Source organism: Mastacembelus armatus, chromosome 10 (assembly GCF_900324485.2).
Source record: "Mastacembelus armatus chromosome 10, fMasArm1.2, whole genome shotgun sequence".
NCBI classification, from domain to species: domain Eukaryota; kingdom Metazoa; phylum Chordata; class Actinopteri; order Synbranchiformes; family Mastacembelidae; genus Mastacembelus; species Mastacembelus armatus.
In genome coordinates this window covers 13,145,455-13,165,055 of record NC_046642.1, presented here as the reverse complement: position 1 = coordinate 13,165,055, position 19,601 = coordinate 13,145,455, and positions in this window count along the sequence as shown.

Here is a 19,601-nt window from a genome sequence, read left to right as displayed (position 1 = left end):
AGTGGAATTTATATGAGTAATGGTGAAGCGAAAGCCATATTTGGCAAGAATACCACCATCACACCTGTGTGTGTGTGTGTGTGTGTGTGTGTGTGTGTTATACTGGTATTGATTGTGAATTTTAAATAGCTCTCCTAAGATCAGCTGGATGGTAGAACGTGTAGTGGACCTAATGAGATGAAGACTCATGCCAATTTTTCTCATTTTCTCTCGTTGATGGTATGGTATTTGGCCTAATGAAATACACAGATTTGGCTGACCTGACCAGCTTGGCCCTATGATAAGAAACACACACGTTCTGTACACATGAAGTTAGATATTCAGCTCTCTCATTCCTTTCTTTTTAAGTGTGCACACTGGTGTTTGTGTCCTCTGGGCTGGCGCACAGTGCAGTATACTGATAAGCAGGAAAGAGCCTATTAGCTGTTTGGCCTGCAGCCTGAGTGTCACTGGTGATTTTCTGTCTCTGGTCAGAAACCAGATCCACAGTTATCAGAGACTTAGTGGGACATAGGGTGGTTTCCGTCATATGATTTCTGTTATCCAACCTCCATGACCACAAACCTTATAAATTATCTTCTCTTCTCTTTGAGTCCTTCCTCTCTTCTTCTGTTCTTGTGTTTGACTTTAAGGTGCGATCTGGAACAATCCTCTATCATCTAGACAGCAAAAGCAGCATTTGTGGTTTATATCTACATTTCAACAAGAGCACTGCTGTAATTATAGTCTTTGTAGCAGTGTCTCTTCTTTTCTCTTCTCCATGCAGCATTGTTAGTGTGTCAGCAGGGCCCTACTACACCTGTGTAGGCATCCAATGGGGATTAGCAGCATTAGCACTGATTCAACCATAGTTGAGAAGATTACTAAAACCTATTAATGTACACCCACAGCACATAGTGACCCCTGGTGGATGGAGACACATGTAACGCATGTCACATTTTTTTTCTAAACCTAACCAAGTAGTTTTAATGCCTAAACCTAACTGGCTAATACTAACCAAAATATTTTAATGGATAAACATAACCAAAAATCTTTTAATGCCTAAACATAACATAAGTCGTTTTTATGCTTAAACATAAGGATGTCATTTATGTAATGACAGAATTACATAATGAGGACAATGAAGATCTATGGAATGATAACGACCTATTGTACTAACCTTCCAGTAGGTGAGTGGGGACCTACTGAGCCATAACTATACTCTGATAACTGATAAGAAGCCCAAAGCCGCTATTGAATAGCATGACAACATTCCAACCAGGTGGGAATAAAGGCTAAAAAGTAAAGGACTATCTGTGACTACCTCCCAAATAATACCCTTCTGAAATTGTAGACTGTGTGGTAATTTTTCTGCCAAAGACAACCCAGAGCAGTGGCTGACGTTTGCTGAATAGTAATTATGGTCTATCCTTTTTAGAGAAGCATGCCATTTCACTGATGTTTGTCACACATTATCTGTAATATCTTACTAAACGGAGTTGAACACAAACAATAGAAAGATCAGGGGGAAAAAAACAAAACAAGAATCCTGTCAAATGCACTCATTGTACTCTCAGCATTTTGATTATCATTTGTGTCAGCTACATAATTATGGTGATCATAACTGTTATAATGATGGTGGTTGTGTTTTTGATTATTCTGCTTATTGACCAAACCCCAATGTCTGATTCATTTTCTCAGTCAGCTCCCCCCTGCACTCAACTCGGTTCACCCCACAATTAACAACAGAGTGCAGGGAGAAGAATGAGCTTTAGCAAGACCTGTGGCAGAGTGTGTGTCAGAATACAAAAACATTTTAGGGAATAAATGTATGTGTATGGGAGGATTTGTTTTGTCTCTGAAAGATAGATGCCATTCTTTTGTCAGGTTGTTCTATACGGAGCTGTCTAATTGCCAAAATTATTTCTTCTGCTGAAACAATGATTTTTAGATTTTGATGTTTTCATTATTTTGTGCTGTTTTTCTACAAACACCCTAAGATTAGCTCTATCACCAAAATGAAAAGGTTGTTGTGTTATATACAGTAGGAGTTGCAAATACACCAAATACAATTCCCATAATCTAACCAAACCAGACTGAACTGGTCCTTGGACATGGCAGTACTGAAGTAAAACAGTGGTGGCCCACTGATTTACATTTAGCTAGACTGCAGGCTAGAACTCTGTCTGCTTTATAGAAATGTGGACACATTGCATCAAAATGAGAATCATTCAAAATAAAGGCCAAATGAGTTTTTTTTGTAATAAGGCAATAAGAGTGGGAGGGAAGTAGTTATTTTTCCAGCAGAAAGATCTCCAAGGCAATACATATTTAGCATTTTACACATACTTCTCTTTAATCTGAAGAACAGAAGTGACTGGCCTTGTTTATTTATTATTGATCAGGGTAAAATACCAGAGCTGCTCTTGCTGCCTGTTAAGTCAGAGCAGGAAAGATATGGCTAAAGGGAACATTGATTTTTTTTTTTTTTTTTTCTTCCCCTTTGCTGCCTGGAAAGCTCCTTATAATCATTAAAGTGCAATGAGACCTCAATTTGTTTTGTTGACAATATTTGTAAGTAGTGGCTCTGTGTGTTTGCATTGTCTTATCCCCTCCCCTCTCTCTCTTTCGCTCTCTCTCTCTTTCTGTTTACTTCTGTCTTTTCATTCATTCAAACAGTTTCCCGTTTCCAGTAATCTCTACAGATGACAGTGTACAAATACAAATCTGCGAGACAGACATATTTGCACAAGCACAAAAACATTCTCGCTATCAAATCTCCTGTGTATTTGTGCAGAAAAGAGTTTTAGTTGAGATGAGGTTGGGTCAAAGAAAGAAACGGGATGAATTTCTTAAGCAGAAAACAAACCTTTTCTTTTCTTGTGTGTGTGGTTTTGGTTGTGTCAAATGACATCCTCTAGGTTTACCTAAGAATAAAAGCACCAGTGTGTACACAGAAATGCCCTTATTGTTTAGCTCCTTTTATTACACAATCACACCAGCAAAAGGAGAAGACTCATTTGCAACCTCTAAAATTCGAAGGTTTGGTTTGCATGACATCCGTCAAATCTTGTGCCTGTGTAGAATTTGTCTTATCACTTTTTTTTTTTCTTCCGTTTAGGCTTCTGTTTATATTATAGTAATTCTTCACTATAGTGTCAATAATTACAGTGTGACTGGTGTTAAGCGTATGTTTGTATGGAGAATCCTGTCACAATTTGGTGTTTTGCAGCACAGTTAACAGGTTTTTGCAGAAAATCACGCAACAATGGCACCACCTGTTTAATTGGCACTACTATGATAACATCAATTTGAGTTGGTCATTAGCATATCAATCAGCAACTATTTGGATAATCGATTAATTCATGTTTCACGGGTTAATGGAAATTATTATCCAATTCCACCTTCCAAATGGGAGGATTTGTTGTTTATCTTTGTCAGCAAAGGAGCAGAAGAAGAGTGTGTGAAGCGTGTAAGGCTGTTCAGTGGTCCTCAGCATTTGAATCCAGGGAGGTTCATTAAGAAAAGTTTCATGCGAGTCATTTTGGTCTTAAACATGCATTTGTTCAAACTGTAGTGTCATACGCAAGCAGCTGCTTTATGTAAAATGAAAAGCAAGACAATACATGTCTTTAATGACATGAATATACTGAATATGTTCAACATGCCACTCCACTTTCCAAAGAGCTGCTGAAAGAAAAAAGAAAATGCATTTTCACATTCAGTGTCATCAGCAGTTGATGATGCAAAATGACTGCACAGCTGTACTATCATTTTGCATCTAGGGTAGAGTTTCTTAATTTGATGTCATACTGATTCCTCCTGCAGAGGTCTCTCTGTACAGAACGGCATTCTGTACAGATGTGGCTCCTCAGATGTGAGGTGGAATCAGACTGAAGATAATCCAGTGGGATTGGTTTGTATTCTCAAGAGGGATCATTAGATTCCTTGTAGCAGCATTTGTGAGAAACTGATGTGTTGTGGGATTTGATGTTAAATGGTGTTGGAGGGACTGGAAAGGCCTTTAGAGAAGCGGCATCATTCCTTTGTAAGGCACACCTGAAAAATTATACTAATTGTGAATAGAACTGTCAGTCTTAGGTGGATGGTACCCAACATCATTAGGTTATGTACAACTTTTATCAAATTCTGTTGCATGAGTCAGTGGTTTCAAGGAGTTTTAATCAAAAGCTTATGTATCAAAAGCTTATGTTACTACATTAAATATAAGCTCATAATATGTGTCCTGTCTAGTGATATAGACATATTGTCATCAGAACAATAGTCTAGTTTGTACTTTGATATTAAAATAAGACATAAATCGTAATTATCTCACATACAGATTTTAAAACATTACTTTACCCTTTCAAAGCTAATTCATTTCACCTAGGTGCAGTCCTCAACTGCATCTAGGTGTCGACACATACCTATGCAGAAAAGTTAAGGGTAAGAGCCGGTCCCTGCCAGCACACATACCTCCCAAAACTCGAATATGCAATGTGCCGAGTTGCACATCCATCCATCCATCATCTATACTCACTTATTCCTTAACCAGGGTCCCAGGGATCAGCTGAAGCCTATCCCAGCTCTCTTTGGGTGAAAGGCAGGGGTACACCCTGGACAGGTTACCAGTCCATCACAGGGCCACATAGAGACACACAACCTCACACACTCACACTCACTCCTATGGGCAATTTAGAGTCACCAATCAACCTGACATACATGTTTTTGGACTGAGGGAGTGAACGCATGCAAACATGGGGAGAACCTGTAAACTTTTCACGGAAAGGCCCCTGGCGGGTTTCAAACCAGGAACCTTCTTGCTGTGAGGCAACAGTGCAAGCCACTGGAGCTGCATGTTGTGCAAGCCAATTGGTTCCAACTCCTGCGGGGAGGCAGGAGAAGGCATAAGGTGCATTCAGACAACAAACTGGAGCAGCTGGAGTAGAGACGTGCCGATGAATTGAGGAAAATATAATTTTTTTTTTCCTCGTTCATTATTCTGCTCGTTTTGCCACTTGTTTACACACAGAGCTTGTCTTCCTGGCTGATTTCTGTTTCTTGTTTTCTTCCATGCTTTCTGTACTTTGTCAGTGCCAGAACATGTGAACATCTATGCAACTGTCAACAGAAGCATGTATGCATGTATTCATGTATGCTTTACCTATCACATGTAAAATAATCATACCCATAATTTCTTTCCTCTTTTTTATAAGCCCTTTCATTCTCATACCCCATATTCTTATTCTTTCTTCGTTTCTGTTTTTCTGTATTCCATCCTTTGTTCCCAAGTAAGACTTTCTACTCTACCTTTTCTAAGATGGTTTGAAATGAGATCCCAGTTGTTTTGTGTCTGAGAGCTGAACATGTGTAGAAATTACTCTTTAAAACAAGTGGGCTCATGTTCATGTTAAAAGAATATGCAGTTAGCAACAAGCAGCATCTCCAGTGTTTTACAGATTATCTTAATCTACCCATTCATTTTTTTTTAAATGTCACCTGAAGTTGAATTATCCCAATTTATTCCCTTTGGTGGCAAAAACAATGCAGATGTTAAAGATTCAGTTCTCAGGTGCAGCCGTTGGATATATTTAAAGTCAAAGGCCAAACAACAGCTTTACTGGTCCAGCATTGATGGAACTAATATGGAGAGATGATGCAACTTGATAGCTCTGAGCTCAATACCCTGCATCATTCATGGAGGTGAACAGGAATCACATGCTTTGTTTATTCTTGTTTCCTCACCTTCAGTTTGTGCCTGTGTTGTGTGACTCTCTCTCTCTCTCTCCCCCCTCGAGCTTACTCAAGAGAAAAAAGGGAGCAGAAGAAAGAGAACAGAATCCTTGATTTGTTTGCTGCAGTTCATGGTTTTTAAAAGCAAACAAGGGAATTGACAGACACACACACACTCACATTTTCCATGTAAAGGTACATTAACTACTGTTTGTACTTTAATTGAGTTTCCATGGCCCACACAAAAAGGCACCTTTTATTTTCCATTCTTTTTCCTCACTAAAGCTCATAGGAGAATTAGCATATTAATTCTGTGTGGTTCTGCATCTGCAAATAGACCTTGTTTTCTGCAAATACATGTAATATGTGAAACATGACTGTATTATATAATAAATAAATGAGAGAGAGAGACAGGGAGACAGAGACTTGGACTTTTCTTTGGTGGCACCTGATTGTATGGATAACCATGAAATCTGGTTCAGACATTAAGATGAATAGAAGGATGAATTTTGGATGAATTGAAATCACTTGGATCACCCTACTTTTCATGTTTCACTGCCAATGATCCCCATTGGTCTGAGCTGTACTTTGTGTCCCACAGTCATTTTAGCATGCTAACATACTAAACTGAAGCAGTAAACGTATTTCATAGTATACCTTCATAACATCACCATGTTCGGTTCATCACTAGATATCAGATTACCCAGTGTACAAAGAGCTACTACCCAAAACCTCTGAATCTCAATCTTGTTTATGATTTAGATGTGGGATGCAATACATCTGACACAAATTAAAAGTTAGGAAATCAGAAAAATCAGAGCATGTGTTTGATTGATTTGACACTCAGTCCAACATCACCGCAGCATCGCTGTGGGATCATCTTAACTTTTCTGACAACTCCTGCTTAAAACCCAATAAGTTAGAATTAACATCAGCTGCAAATCCCCCCTCCCTATTTAGCCCTTTGTCCTCCCAAGTTTTCATTTATCTCCCTTCATTAGTGCCTCCTCCCAGCTCATCAAAGCCGATACACTGAGCCCATTACTACTAATGTAGTTTCTTTATCAGCGTAAGTTTCATCTAACACCACCAACCGGTGCACCTGACACTCTTTTTGTCATTAAACAGTGAAATTTTATTTTGATTTTTGCCATTTTCTCCATCAGTCTCAGTGCCTAAGGGGGTGAGTGTTGACCAGGTTTTCACTTCGAGTATGGCCAGGTTAGATTTTAAATTCAGTTGCACAAAATATAATCTTACTCTTATTTCCTGAGCTGAAGTTAAATGTGTCTATTAATCTGAACTATTGATTAGTGTTTCCATGTGCCAACGAGTGTAATTGTTAGGGCTGAATATGTGTGTGTATATAGAGGAGTATTAACTAATGAACTATTGATTAGTGTAAGGGTGTGCCTATCTGCCAAACCAGATGCAAAGTTGTGTGGGTGTGTGTGTTGCTTCAGTCCTCAGCGCCACATCTAATATTTAGTGCTTCCTGTCTGTTCATATGAATGAGATGCTGTGTGTCAATCCCAAAGCTGCAGACATGAATACTAGATAGAATCCAGATGAGCTCCACTACAGGAAAGCCAACTCTATCTTTTATTAAACTCTCCTCTCCTCTCCTCTCCTCTCCTCTCCTCTCCTCTCCTCATCATCCCATCTTACTTCTCTCCTTCTACTAACAGCTCCTGTCCTCCTCCAATCTCTGCTTTTCTCTCTGCAGTGTATTAATTTTCTATTTTTCTTTTCTCTCACACACCCAAGTCCTTGAAACAGTTGTCTCGTTTCGTCATTCTCACTTCATTTCCTTCCCCCTCTCCTTTTAAATTTTTGGTAATTGGAATACCAGATTGCTGTTTGCCAATTTAAGCTAAGCTAAGAAAAAATGAGATACCCTAGTTGTAATTAAATCCTATTTTATTAAGGAATACAAATTTATGTAATGAAGTTATCTTTATTTTGAGAAAGCTAGTTTTCTTATGCTTAAACACACAACATGCCATAATTAAATATGATTTCCAACGACGAGCTGAAATAATAGATGCTATGAGATTAGGTGTATTTGAATACTGTCGAGAGTATTAGTACTTTAACATGTGCTTGCTTATCTGATTCCACTCCAAAGAGAGGACAGGAGTTAGTTTAGGGCTAAGGAAAGCTCCAAAACATTCAAATCCAGTGACAACAGGGTTAGTATAACTACATGACTATATTTTCTTCCATTTGTCTTTGTTGCCAATTAACCATGGCCAACACTGTATCACAAGAACTGTGTGCAGTCACTGAAAGGGAATACCCTAGGTTCACATCAATCACAACGATCTTGCTGAGTTTATTCTTAAACTGAAATAAATCTCAAATTTTGGAATGCACATGCTCGACTGTGATGTAAGGAACAGCGATGCAAGGTTGCGATGTACAAACCCACAGTAGCTCTGAGTCAGTCAGCATGGCGTTATTGATAATAGTGGTCCAGTTTGTTTTTCATCATAATGTTTCAGACATGGGCCCGTTCCTTGTGTTTTATCTTTGAAGTCTTCAAATATTAACCAAGCCCCTCTGACTCTCAGCTGACGGCTGAAATTGTTTGGGCTTAATGCCGTTGTTACTGGACTAATGGATTCTTACTGGAAGCTGTCCATTGCTTTGATGGTCAGCAGGGAACCCCACACATTGACAGATACACACACACACACACAGAGATACTGTGCATGCAAACATAAAAGCTGATTTCATTGAGGCTACATCATATTTAACTTATGAATTCTTAAGGGCAGCCTTATTGACAATATGTACTCTAGCTGTTATTCCACAACTTATATAAGACTATCGTATTTTTGAAGTCTGCACTTCCACCTGCTCTTTCTTAGATTTCTTATGCTTACTGCTGATGCACTATCCCATTCTGACAATTTATTGCTAAGTTTCAGATCAATCCCACAGTCAACACTGCTAGAATTTGGAAATCTGTCCAAATTCTCACACAGAAAAATGCTTTTTTTTTTTTTTTTTTTTAATCTAAAAAATGCTATTTGATGAGCCACCTTCACAAAGATATGAATAGAAATTCATTAAATTTTTGAAAGTTCAAAGACTCAGCTACAGTTTTGGGCAATCGCAACTAAAAGTGAATAAAATACATGTGTTTGTTCGTTTCCCTTAGCGTGCCGCGTACGAAACAGATGCTGGACTGCTTGACTTTTCAAAAAAAAGAGGATGGGTGGGTGAGCATGAGAAACATAATAAACTGACACAGAGCTTTACCTAAAGTTATATTTGAAGGCATCTAGCTCACTGGAAGGAAGTGTTTTACATACATGGCTGAGCCAAAATAATAGTCTTTTTCATATTTCAATATATATTAAAATTTATCTTGTGATATTTAGCATGCCCAGTAGAGTAAATATATCCTGTGCCTGTAACAGTTGTTTGGGTCCTGCAGGATGTTTTCCTCCTTTGTGCTCTAATTTTACGTCTGATGTTTCCTGCACAGACAATAAAAATGAAATGATGAACCTCCTTGTCTTCTTTCTCCATCTGTTCCTCATTGTTGTCTTTCCCCTCATCTCTCTCTTCCCCTCCTCAGTTATTCTACTATACATGTCTGACAAGAGTCTGTCATTCTCACAGCAGAAGGATCTGATCACATGAACGGCTGACTGTGTGTGTCAGCGTATTTGTGCGTGTCTGCAACAAAGCTGCGAATCCTGAAAATCAAGTCCTAAATTGCTTTCCTGCTTCCACACTGTTTTTTGGAAGGAGAATCTCAGCACCTTAATCCGAGCTGATGTACATCACCTATGCCGTTGTCAATGACCTTTCCCCTCTTCATCCTTTCATCGATCCCAGTCTCTCAGCAATAATTTAAAGAAAATATAGTTAAATTAATAATCCTCTATGGTTATACTTTGATAAGTATGTTGAAATTCACTACAAGATCCTGCCAAAAATGATGTTTCTCTCATAGTGCAGAGGAGGTGTTATCGTTAAGCATTGCTGCAGAGCTGTAGCTAAATTCTATACACAGTAAGGTTTGGGTAGTTCCTAACACATTGAAGTGTGTGTTTTTATTACAAATGATCAAATATAAAGTATACTAAAACAGTAATGAGAGTCTGTTGGTGTTAAATTAGATAAATTGGTCTGTAGTAAGTGAAAAGGGGTTTGTATGAATGGTAAATGTAACATACTAGTGTGTATGTGTGAATTTTGTGAAGCCACTCACAATTTTGATTTGCATTATAAAAGGTATTTCATAACTCATGTTATTAAATATCATAAACATTAGTGTGATAGCTTTCCATACTGTTCTATTTAATAACTGACTGAATGTCTATAATTATTTCAGCGACCTTAATTAATTCCCAGTTTGGGAGATAACAGTGTTTCTCCCGCCTTGAGACAGTCATGTAGTTAAGAAAATTACACAGTTTTTTTTTTTTTTTTTTTGGAATTTGCCCCGTTGATCCAGTCATGGATTGAGGTTCTAGTTCATTAATTAAAACATAAATTCTCAAATGCTCATACCCCTGAAAAGCTGATGGGTTGTACCACATTCAGACCATCTGACGGCTGAACGCCTGTCAGCCAATTGCTAAGGGTTAAATGCAGGTTGAACATTTTGATGACTATAGACAGTTGTTTTTTTTTTTTATCAAGGATTAAAATTAATTTAATTATGCCTATTTTAAAACTTTAACTGATGCCTTAAAAATAACAGAAAGAAAACATAAAGAACAAGAGAGAGAAAAGATGTCCATCTCTAAGTCAGCAACGTATGAACGTATCTACTACGTTCTGTCACTGTACTGACAGTGACAACCAGATTTAGTGTGCACAATAGAAAAGTTAAAGAGGTGTGCGAAGTCAGTTAGACCTCAAAAACGCCACTGTCATTTAAAGGGTCTGTCATCCTCTGTGCTGTACAGAAGAGAGTCTTCACTGATGAAAAGTGAAAAGCAATGGCTGAAGATCTGAATGGATGTACTGTGGCGCAGTACTTGTGATCAGATCAGAGGAAGCAGGGTGCATCAATTTCACACTGAGAGAGTGAACACCCTCAGTGATCAGATGAGCTGGAAGCAGGACAGGGATGAGAGAATATTCTGTAAAGTCCAGGATGAAGATATTCATCCCCATTGAACTTTCACTGAGGTTTAATCTGGTTTGATCATGCGTTTGGTTGACCTGCATAAAATGTGCATCCTCTACAGCAGTCATTCCCAAAAAGCGTGCCATTAAGGTCCAGGTGTGCCGTGGGATTTTGTGACAACCAGATGTAATTTTTTGTGAAATTTTGCAATGTCACCTCTCCCTGTTTTCAGTTCCATTAAGCGTCAATGTTATGACATTTCTAGTTTAAATGGGTGTTTAGCTGATATGAAGTTTCAGATCAATTCTTGAATCATTTATATTTTTCTTTTAATATTACTATTATATAGTAATCTGTTAAAATTTAATTTAGAATACAAAAACAAATGTTTACAGAACGATGAAGAGTGATGACACATTTTATGAAGGTGATATGTTTTTTTCAAAACTAACTTTATTATTTCCATATCAAACCAGAAGTTTCCCTCTGTCAGACACATTTGTAAATTTTACGTAATGCAGATCATTTAGACACACAAATGTTCTCCATACCAAAGTTGACCAAGTATTCCGGCGGGGTCCTAATGTAATTGGCTTTCACTTGTTAAAATGGTAATGCACTTACTTTAGTCAAATTTCAGCCAGAACAGAATCAGACTCTAATGCCTTGATAATATTGCTCTTCCCACTTTCATAAAGGTTAATTAAGTCCAACTCAGTCAGAGGGGTGCAGGAGAGATAGAGAGAAGCCAAGAGAAAATAAAAGGCAAAGCCACAGATGAAGGTACATTGGGACGATAGAGAGGTACAGAATAAAGTAAGCACCTACGGGGATTATGTGGTCAGCCAATTTGGCTTCTGAAGTGAGTTGAGAGTTTGTGTTTGGGTGCGTTTTGTTTGTGTGTCTGAGGTGAGAAAAATGGGAGTTTTGTCCTTTTTTTTCCCCTCCTGGTTGATTTTGTTAAAAGTTTCTGCTTAGTCAAGCTTGACACCCAGGTCATTGTTTCTTTCTCCCTTTTTTTGCCTCTGTCCATCATTGTTAGTAGCCTCCCCTCTGTCCACTGTCTCTGCTGTCATGATCAAAGACAGAATTAAAAAGAACGAGAAGTGCAGACAAAGAAATGGGAACAGAATTTCACAGATTCCCTTGTGGTCTGTTTTATTTGATATAAAGAACAGCATCTTTGTTTTCATGAAATTTAAGGTGAAGTTGAGACAGAGACAGACGAAAAATAATGAGAAAAATAGAAGAGGGAAGAAATTTTCCCCTGAGAGAGAATCATTGAGTATTGTTTGGCTCTTTTTCAAATGTGAATGTAAGTTGGCGTGTGTGTGCGTGCGTGCGTGCGCGTCTCAGTGTCACTTGTGGGCATCTTTTAATGGGTGCTTCAATGCATTTCTATTGTAAATTACACAGAATGAGTAGGTGAAATAGAAAGCATCTGAAATCACACATATGGACCCTAAAATATTTTCTTCCTGGAATGGAGATGTGATGGCTAGTTAATGAAAAACAGGAAAACCACACACATCCTCTGCTTGTTATTTACTACTATTTCTTTATTCTCCCCAGCTTATTTCCTCTCAAAAATTGCTACCTGCTGCTTCAGCTCCTTGTCTCAATGTATTTCATAAACCGCTCTTATGAATTTCTCTGTATGAAATGTGCTATATAAATCAGCCCAGCTTGCTTTGTATTAACAGTAAAACCCAGTAATATACAGGACAAAGCTCATCTGGGCAGGACAGATGATGAATGAGGAATGAACAAATCTGGATAATGCACAGTTATCATGAATTTATAGCACAGAGAGTTTGATGGCTTGCATCTGAAACCCTCACATCTAGAAATGATGTCTATCTGTTTTCTACTCTGCCAGTTTGATTTTGATTGGGAATGGAATTGCTGCCTGGATTATGTTCATTAGCAATGTTTTATTTGTTTGTTTTCCAGAGAAAGAAGTGATCTGTGCAGCTCAGGTTGTAAGGAGGTCGTTTCATGTTGTTTATGGACACAGGAAGTGCAAGAGTCCTGCTGTAGTTGGGTTTAGGAAACGAAACCATTTTAATTATGATGAAAGTCTTTTGTTTTGTCTCTCCCTTAAAATAAACTTAACCAAAACCAACATCCTTAACTTTAATCATAACAGCAACTGTTTAGATATATCCATAAAAACACATACCATCGTGCTGTAGTTGGAGTAAAGATTGTATTTCAACTCTGTCTCCTAGAAATTACCTTCATATAAAACTGTAGGCAGCAAATATGTCTGAAGGAAATGTAAAGCTGACAGGATTACGTTTCCTATTTGATGAAATCTTATTTTCATATATTTGATGAACTGCAAAAAAAGTTGACGCTGAATGAATTAGTAAGATGTTCGCTTGCATTGTATTTCTTTTGTTTCCCATCAATATATCAGGTAATGCAATACAATATTGACTTGAAATGACTACAGCATTATCATTTTTACAGTTATGTTCATGTACTGGCAGGACTTAGTTTATTAGAGAAAGACAGTGATCTAGATTAACACAGGAAAAAGTCCAGAGACACAGCACAAGACACAATTTAACCAAAACCACAAAGGTAATATAAAAAATCAATTTTGCACATTGTTTCTATGTTCTCCTACTAATGTTACTGTAAGAAGGATGGGAAATTAGCATTACTATTTACTGTTGAGTTTGTTTTTATGCCATTTAATCTGCTGTTATTTTTATATTGAAGTGTTTTGGAACATGAGATCCTGTTTGTGTTTACAGGATAGATTGTCTTGTAAACTTCACTTCTTGTCTGGTATTTTCTTGATTAATTAAAACCCTCGTAGCTGATTACTTGATTGTTGTACACGCGCTAATCCAACATCCTACACCGAAATTTGAAATGGACACACGTTGGGTTAGTGTAAAGATGCAACAACTGCCTGCTATGGCAACAGTGGAAAGGCCCTTTATGTTAATTACAAGAATATAATGGCTCCTCCAACTTCTCTTGACCTCCATTTGCACACTCACACACCGTAATGACGGTGATTGCTCGATTGCTATGCAACACCACCATGATAACAATAATTGTCATTTATACCGTTGCCTGAGGTGTCTCGAAATAACCAGATGCAGTGTATCCTGAGACAAAGGGAAATAGTCATTCCAGATTAAAGTTAGATTGATTCAACTTCCATTGTGCATTGTGGGCTGAATTATTATATATCAGCGAGTTCTCTTACTTCAGTTTAATGAGGTGCAGAAGCTGATTTTTCTCTTACTGAGCACTGAACTATAGTGTGTTATCCTCCAGAGCAAGCGGCCTATCTCACTAATATATATCTATTATGATCGTGTCGGTATTGTTTTGCTGCCAACGATTGTTTTTATCCTTTGTGTTCCCAGGAGTCTGTTGTGTGTGAGATTCAGGGCCAGACAATAATATGTTTTACACTGCCACACCTCTGTTTAAATGGGGTCTAGTTCTTCCACACTCCTCCGTTGTTTGTTTTATTAAAGAATCTGTCTTTGTCTTGTGTGGCCAGCTTAACTGCTTTGCTAACCCACCAGTGTTTTTGTATATGTGAATAGCGCTGTTGGCGTTGTACTGTATTCTTTTTCAGGGGGGTAATTTATTAAACAGGCAGTGCTTTAGTTGTAAGAGCTTATCTTTGTGCTTTGCTTTGTTGCAGAATAAGGACACTGCATTAAGCCTTCTTTCTTATTCTAGCCCTTCTTCTTTTGTTCTCTCTCATTTTCTGTTCTTGACTCTGGCTCTCTATGTGTCTCTGTGTTCACTCCCCGTTTCTACCTATTTCTTGTTTTTTGGCCTCTTCCTCCATCACTGGCTTTCCTCCACAGATTATTTACCCTGTCTACATGTCTGTGGCAGAGCTTTTAATGATTTCTAATATGGTTATTTTATAAGAGAAAAATCATAAGATGATAGTCTGGCATGCACAGTGAAGGGTATACCACACTGATACACCGCACTTAGACACAGTCAAAGCCTGTGGGAATCAACTCTGTTAGCAGCTTTGATACATTCATAATTTATTAAAGAAGTGTAGTTACTTTCAAATTCTCTCTCTAATTGTCCTCTGGTGACTTTGGTCTCCTATCAGCTTTATTGTTCAGTAGTAAATATTACCATAAAGTGCCTCCCTTTTTGATTTAGTCATTTTAAGACAGGGGTGGCCAATCCTGGTCCTTGAGGGCAACTGTACTGCTTGTTTTCCAACTGCACTACCCACTGCTCATTACCTGGATCAGATGTGTTCAGTCCATTAGAATCTGGAAGATACCATCTCAGATGAGGGTGGAAGTGAGGGAAGGCAAAGTGAAATGGTATCCCCCAGCATCTGAATGACTGAACACACCTGATCCAGGTAATAAGCTGTGGGTAGAGCAGGGATAGTTTGAAAACAAGCAGGACAGTGGCCCTCGAGGACCAGCATTGGACACCCCTGTTTTAAGATGATTTTAAAGCTGCCTCATTGGTATTAGTTTGGTATACCCTGGACAGACCACCAGTCTATTAACTGTTTTCTCTCCTTCCTGCTGGAAAAAGGTTCAGATGCCTAAAAGCCAAGAGCAGCAAGCTGAGGAACAGTTTTTACCCCACAGCAGTTACCTTAGTGAACTCAACTTCACTAACCCCCTTACATGGATGGTGACATCCCCTCACACACTGATAAACCCAGCAGTGATGTAATATATCTCTATACACACTCTCTCTGTACATTCATCTGTATAGCCTGCACATAGAATGTACACTAATATATGTATATTCATATAGGTATATATATGTGTATATATATATATAAATAAAATTCAATTTATATATAGCTTTTATTTATATCCTTTTTCTGTATATATGTTCATATTGCACTGCTAACTTGCACTTCTGGTTAGATGCTAAATGCATTTCGTTGCCTTGTAACTATGTGCAATGACAAAGTTGACTCTAATCTCTTTATCTGACATATAGACAAAAAATACTCACATTCACACCTATGGACAATTTAGACTGAACTATCAGCTTTATGTTTTTAAATACAGCTGTTGATTAAGTGTCTACAGTTTTCCCTATAGCCACCCTTTCACACCAATGCACTTTGCTTCAGTTTTAATGTGTAAACATTCACAGCAGCTGCTAATAGCTGTAGCAGTTATCTGATGGGGAAAAGAGATGATGATGTCAAGAAAAAGATGTATGATATCCTTGATTCTTCTTAGCTGTGCTTGCAGCTATGTTTGCCAGTGATTCAGACTCAAAATAGTACAGCATAGAAAAGATGCAAGAGGCTGCGTTGGTGGAGAAATGTTGCTTTGGGTACCGGTGAGACATGAGGTACAATTGAGAACGGCCCTTTTTAGTAATAAAGTCATGAGCCTCAAAACTTATCAGACGCCAAAATACAGTAGTTTCAAAATGTTATTCAAAAGGATTTTATAAAGGTTATCAGGGTGAAAACTTTAAAACTATACTTCCACGATTGTGAGATGGCTGGTTTTGATTGGTCACTGTAACAGCTTGTTGTTTTTAGTGTAGCCTTCTGTATTGGTGCCCCTGATGTCCCAAATGCTTAATTGAAATGCTGTATGTGAGTTTCTTTTCTTTAATGCTTTGCTCATATACTGTACCCACTAATGCTGTTACTGTACAGCCACAGCCCTGGACTCTTATCAAGCTGACTGAAGAAGAATTTTATCTGATCTAAAACCATCCTTCCTCCTCCCAACTAATCTATAGTGCTGCAGTATGCCTTGTCTTCCACATATCCAAAATCTTTAAACCTACACCCCCAACCCCCCCCACCCCACCCCTTCCTCCTCCCTGCAGTGGCTGCTGAGTGTCTGTAAAATGTGATCTGACACGCTGGTTCTGATTTCAAACTATCAAGGCCCTCCCATTCAGTGTGTCCTTACTTTAGTCCAGGCTGTGTTCCTTCTCCTTTTATTGCAGTGCATTCTTCTTTTTTTTTCAACTCATTCCTTGGTCGTGTTATTGTTCAGTTCAGTTTTTTTCACTACTTTTTATTGGTTGTTAGAGGTGTGTGTGTGTTTTTTTTTTTTTTTTTTTTTTTTTTTATCTAGCAGGCGAAGCTTTTTTGTAGTGTTGCACTTATTTTATAACAGCTGGATGCAAACATCATCTAGATATAAAGTGTGAAAGGAGTAGCTCACGCCAAAAGCAGGAAAAAATACATGGAGATGGAAATGGGCTCTGTTCGCGTATGTGTCCCTGTGGAGGGAGATAAGGTGACAGGCAGCTCTGAGGTCAGTCTTGCTCTATCTTGCAGACAGCCTTTCTTGCCCTGTGGGTGGTTTAACCAGACATCTTCTGAACTAGCATCAGATCCTGCAGGGCTTCACATGTCTGACAGCACTCCCCTCAGCTGACCTTGGACCAGCAGGCACGGATTTACATAATGTATGATGGGATAAGAGAAATAGTTTTGTGTCAGAGTCTGCTATCAGATCAGGTCTTCAAGGTTTGGAGATAATATTGTGTCAGTCACCAGTGGCTTGTTCTTTTAAATGCTGATTGGAGATTGGGGTTTCGGGAGTTTATAAGAGCAACAGCATACAAAACATTATTAGTGGACTAAAGATGAGTTTTTACACGTTGCTATTGCACACATGCAGTCTCACAATCACATTTAATAGGAACTTCTAAACTCTTAAAGGGTCCTTGTTCAGATTGGTATTTGGTTATGTGTGTACATACTGGCATGGTGGAGAGGTGGTTAGCAGTCAACTCTCAGCAAGAAGGTTCTGGATTTGAATTCCATTTAAAAGTGGCCCCTTTCCATGTGGATTTTGCATGTTCTCCCCACATGTGTGTGGGTTTTATCCAGGTACTTTGAATTCATCCCACAGACGTGCAGTTTTGGATTTAGGTTATTTGGTCACTCTAAATTGCATTAGGTGTAAATGGGAGTGTTTGTCTCTGTTTGTGTGTCAGCCCTGTGACAGACTGGTGATCTGTCCGGGGTGTACCCTGACTCTTGCCTAATGTTAGCTGTGATTGGCTCCAAACCCCACTCCCCACTCTGTCTGCGACCGTGGATGTTTCAGGATAAGTGTTAGATGATGGATGTACGTGCTGCAAATTTTAACTTATTAAAATACTTTATATTGTTTTATATTCAGCTATTTCCATACAGGGGTCCTAAAAAAATACAGAAAATGTAAATTTAGTCTAGAGGCAACAATATATGCAATATATATTGAGGACAACATTTTCAGTAATGCAATAATAAAGTTTAGATAGAGCTTCTCTTTCAAGAAAACACAACAGAACTAATTTACTGTTTATAGTACTTTAGAGGAAACTTAAGAGGAAAGTTCTGAAATATTTTTTTCCCATTATGTCACAAGAACTGTGGGATTTGTCTTACTTGTCTCTAGGGGTTTAAAATTTGCCCATAAAGCCCATCAGAAAGACATGAGTAAAGATAAGTATAATTTTGTCTACAGAGCCAGAGTAAAGTAACAGCGAAAGTTGTTGGACATATCTCATTCTGTCTGGACCTTTGTATATGGGTATGCATGACAGAATTTTGTGTATTCGCAAACCATTATATGTTGTGGGAGTTAAAGAGAGGATTACAAACACAAAAGACAGTGCCCCATTATCACAGCCAGTCCAGAGCAGCACATGAGAGTCAAACTGGCACAGAAACTACATAGAGGTAGGGTTGAAAGGGAAACAGATCTAAATTACAGGATTACAGAGAATGAGAAGACGATGAGCTACAAATTTTGGATAATAATCACCAGCTGAAACAGAGACACAGAACTCATTCTGGCATGGTGATAATCTGTCTAAAGCAACTGATTTTTTTTTTTACAGTCACAGTCAGGTTGCAGGGTGTTTACAAAAGTGGTATAACCAAAGACCTGAAAACTGAAGCTAAGTGTCAGCTGTGTGTTCCTGAGGAAAAGCAGTCAATCCTAAGGTGCGCAGGGAGCTTCCCATTCAGAACCGCCACAGGGTTTGTGTGACCTAGCCAAGCAGAAAATCCAACATAACGCTTGCTTCTTTTTGATATGTACAAAATACCCAAGAGCTGGAACAAAGTTTTGTCCAACATCAAATCACTTAACTGAAGTCCACTGGTTTGTGCTGAGCCTCAGCCAGGAAGGCATTTATGGGATCAAACACAGCTCAGTTACTTTACATGACTTCATAAGAGGGCTGTTCATTATCAGTTGCTTGCATTGCTGTCAGTAATGCATACAAGGTCAGTAATGAGAAAATCTGTAAATACTAATACAGCTAGTTAGAGTGATGTTTTTTTGTTTGTTTGTTTTAATAAAATAAAGTAACAACATACATTATTGTAGTTTCCTCCAGAACTACACATACAAGTAAAAAGCATTTGTGGTAATGTATTAATTTATTGGTCAATTATCTCCTCTTCAATTCCTAATAGTTTCTCTAATTACAAGGTAAATAAACATAAAGGCTCTTGTTTTATCATCAGTGCAGTTAACTATGCTGAGTTTATTATTGATTATTACTGAAAGTAAAACTCAGATGTTTGGTCAAACCATTCATCCATTGCAGCCTCCTCCATCTCTTCAGTTTCTACATCCTTGGAGAAGCCACTCTGTTTCCTCCTTTTGCCCCTAAGGGAGGATAGTTATCATTTAAACTGCTGCTAGTGGACTTAAGTCACTTGAGCGTGAACGTACTGTATATTGTTTTTATGTATTTTGGAAAGAAGTAAAGCTGTCCTTTTTCTTGGGAGGACAGTCTCAGGACAAATAGTAATAACACAGGGGGTGGCTGATGT